Source organism: Poecilia reticulata, linkage group LG4, assembly GCF_000633615.1.
Source record: "Poecilia reticulata strain Guanapo linkage group LG4, Guppy_female_1.0+MT, whole genome shotgun sequence".
Classification (NCBI taxonomy): Eukaryota; Metazoa; Chordata; class Actinopteri; order Cyprinodontiformes; family Poeciliidae; genus Poecilia; species Poecilia reticulata.
The window spans coordinates 11,744,088-11,747,608 of NC_024334.1; the positions used below are offsets into that span (position 1 = coordinate 11,744,088).

Here is a 3,521-nt window from a genome sequence, read left to right on the forward strand (position 1 = left end):
GAGTGTGCGTGATGTTTTTTAGAGTGTGCGTGATGTTTTTTTGAGTGTGCATGATGTTTTTTTGAGTGTGCGTGATGTTTTTTGAGTGTGCGTGAGTTTCTTGTAGTGTGTGAGAGACAAAACATAGATTTTGTCCTAAACGGCCCCTCATAGTCAACGGTTCGCTTGTAACCGACCGTTAGCAACTATTACATCCATTTATAATTGTACGACAATATATATTTTAAAAAAACATATGAAGTAAAAACTTATTTTCAGAAGATTTACATTTGATATAAGTCATTGAATAGTGACTGACGACTTACCTCGGAAAATGAACGGACATGAAGCGTCAACTTCGGATGTAGCAGATTAGAGACAGAAGCAGATGCTAATGGCGTTAGCCCCAAGATTCTCCAATTGGGCTAAACCCAAAGGGTCCAGCGAAATTCGCCTCTCCGTAAGCGTCTGCCTGGCTCTCTTTAGATAAGAGGACCTTCTCACATTTCCGCGTAATGTTTTATTTTCTTCCATTCCAACCACAAAATTTTAATAATGTGTAAAACTTCCTCTTCAAACAAGGCACCACTTGTGGTTCCCCTTGCCTTTACGTGCGCGCGACTGTGAATACACGCAACGTTTAAATAAATTACATCTAAAATACATGATGTTCTGTCTGGTATCTGAGTTTTTATATCTTGGAGCTGCATATTGATAGGCTATGAGCTAATCCTTATGATTCATAAGTATAGTCATAAGTTATGACTATGAAATCATGATTAAAAAATATATTTCTGAGTTTAAACTTAGCTTTTTTGTCTGAATTATGACTTTATTCTGAAAATTAGTAATTTCATTTCAGAACTTTGACTTTAATGCAGATGATAGATTTGTTGTGCAGGAGAACTAGCTTTCTGGAGGAACATACCAGTTTAAAGTGATTTTTTTTGTGTGTGGGCATTTTAAATTAGACTTCTGCTAAATTTTGAGAAATGTCTGATTTTCTTTTTTCTGTGGTCTTGTACAATTGTACAGTTGGCTTTGTTAATGCTTTTCTCTTTCAATGTCTACCTTAAATATTTACATTGAATATGATYTCTSARCGTTSMTATTTCTTGGCATGTAAATCAATAAGCAATCAAAATATTCAAATACAAAATAAAGCACTTATTTAGTAAGCTAAATGTTAAATTTTGGCTTATTATTACATGCATATGACTTAAAATGCTCCCAGGTGGGGTGTACATAGTTTAAAATTCTAAGCAATATAATGTAATGTATTCTAAATGTCAGAATACATTACATTTATTCTTCCCTATGTTGAGTTTTCACAAATAGATCTGCTTTTATTTTTTTGGGATGTGTTTCAGCACTTCATTTATCCTTTCATATATCCACTTATAACAATTTTGGCTTTAATCTAGTTGGCCAGTGCCAACAAATATGTATCTATCTTGTGTGGCATGGAAAATTCAGTCTTAGAATTTGTTTTTCTTATTTTCCTAAGTAAAAATAATTTAATAGCTTTTATGTTGAGTCTCATTAGGTTTTTTTTTTATGATAAAAGCAACATTAATCCAAGCAAATCTTTAATCCAGTTGAAAAAAAATTATAAAAGGACACAACTTCTTCAGGCAGCAGGAAAAGCAAAGAAATCCACTACAGTGTTGTGCAGCAAAGCAAAAGCAAATCTATTTACAGCAATACTGACCTAGATTTTTTTTTTTAGCTTTTTAAAATCTCCTTATGCAGCCTATTTCAAAACAGACATTTACTATAATATCTACACCACATGTTTCAGCAACTTTTTGATTATTATTTTTGATTTCATCAAAAGAAAACGCTACAGTCTGCAAACAGTTCTCCATGTGGACGTTTTCCCAGCAGAAACACCATTAAAATCACCAATAAATCTTCCCAGATACCTTGCTAACCTGATAACCCACATTGGTAATTTCAAAGTTTGATTGGTCGACGTTGTGCGGTAACCTATGAGCAATCTGTAGCATTTAGAAAACCTAACATGAAACTCCGTCAATTGTGGGGACGCAGAAGAGACTCCTGAGATACAGAAACAGTCATCCACAGCCAGCACTTTCAGGCTGTGGGGTGGCAGTAAAACCACGGAGCCACTGCAGCAGCAACAGCAAAGTTTCTGTTCGGATGTGGGACATAAACACATTTTTCTCCCACATGCTTTCCAAATGTCTCCCTTATCTATTAACACAATCAAAAAGCTTTCAACTGTACTGTAAAAGACAACAACAATAAATCTGGAGTGTTCGATTTAAGGTGGTTTTATTACTTCACTTCTAATATTCAAGATGAAGCGCTCAGTTTTGATGAGACTTTAACAAGATTTTCCATCAAATATGATTTACATTTTTTCAGTTTCAAATTTCAGCTGGAAAATGTGTGGAAATCTCCACTTGAGGTTCATGAGGCATGCTTCTTAACATTTACGGATAGATTAGATCAGAACTGCAGATCAACAGTACAGGACAGTGTTTGATCTTTTTTATTAAATATACCATGTTGTAATTTAATAAAATAGATTGTAGCAGCAAAATGCCAACATTTAGCTCATTGGAAGAATTTATAAATTGTGTCTAAAGTAAAATATTATTTATAAAATGTTGGTCGTACTGGGAAGTCCAGATCAATTTTTGATAAAAACAAAACTGAACTGATTTAATGGTGAGCTTTATGTTTCCATTTACACCGGGAAAAACATCAAATTTTACCGTAAAAGTAGCTTGGAAAGTAATATTTAACAAATTCAGCATGTTTTTCTCTTCAGTGTTTAACAATGAAAAATGTGGGCCCACAGAGGTTTTGTGGTTTGGAGTTTGAAATTGTCAATGTGTGCTGCAGTCTGTTCAGGTGCGTCGAGTGAAAAACCACCAGTGCACACACTAATGCGCTTCTCTGTCACGGCATGGGGTTCCTACATCCTTCCTCACGGTGGAACTTCACCCACACTTTGAAACCACGTCATCAATGGAGCAGCTTTGTGGGACACAGATACTGATTTATGTTAATTAGGACCACATTTTTGCTTTTAAAATGGTGCTAAAAAGTGAGCATTGTGAAAAAACAAAATGTTCTTGATTAGGTTTTATGGGTAAAGTGGTGGAAACAAGTGTTGAACAACTAAAATTACAAAGAAATTACGGGAAGAGATGAACATCAATGATTGAATGAATGAAATTCCTTTCAGAAGGTTTGCACACAAAAATTTAAGGCTGTCAGATTTAGAGAAAAACAGAAACAAAAAAGGAACAACTTGAATTGTAAAGCACGTGTCTTGCCAATTAATGGTACACTACACAGAATATTGGCCTTAAATAAAACAAAAACAAACATAACTTGTAATTTCATCGCAGTACTAAGAATATACATAAAATAAAAGTTCTCCAACCAATACAAATTATCATTTTTAATTATGATGTTCTTGCTAGATTCTAAAAATGCTTTAATAAAGCAGAGTACACACTGCAAAAAGTCCCCTTTCAAAAACAAGAAAAAAAAGTACAAAAATA

General features: G+C 34.0%; 1 protein-coding gene across 2 annotated transcripts in view; it reads right to left on the bottom strand.

The window, feature by feature from the left end:
* Nucleotides 1-1,013, bottom strand: part of LOC103463329 (E3 ubiquitin-protein ligase rnf213-alpha-like) — a 68,948-nt gene extending 67,935 nt beyond the window's left edge. For both annotated transcript variants that reach the window (XM_008406612.2, XM_008406610.2), the window contains exon 1: nt 306-1,013. The gene's annotated coding sequence lies outside the window, so the exon portion shown is untranslated. The remainder of the gene's footprint in view (nt 1-305) is intronic.
* Nucleotides 1,014-3,521: the final 2,508 nt, after the last annotated feature.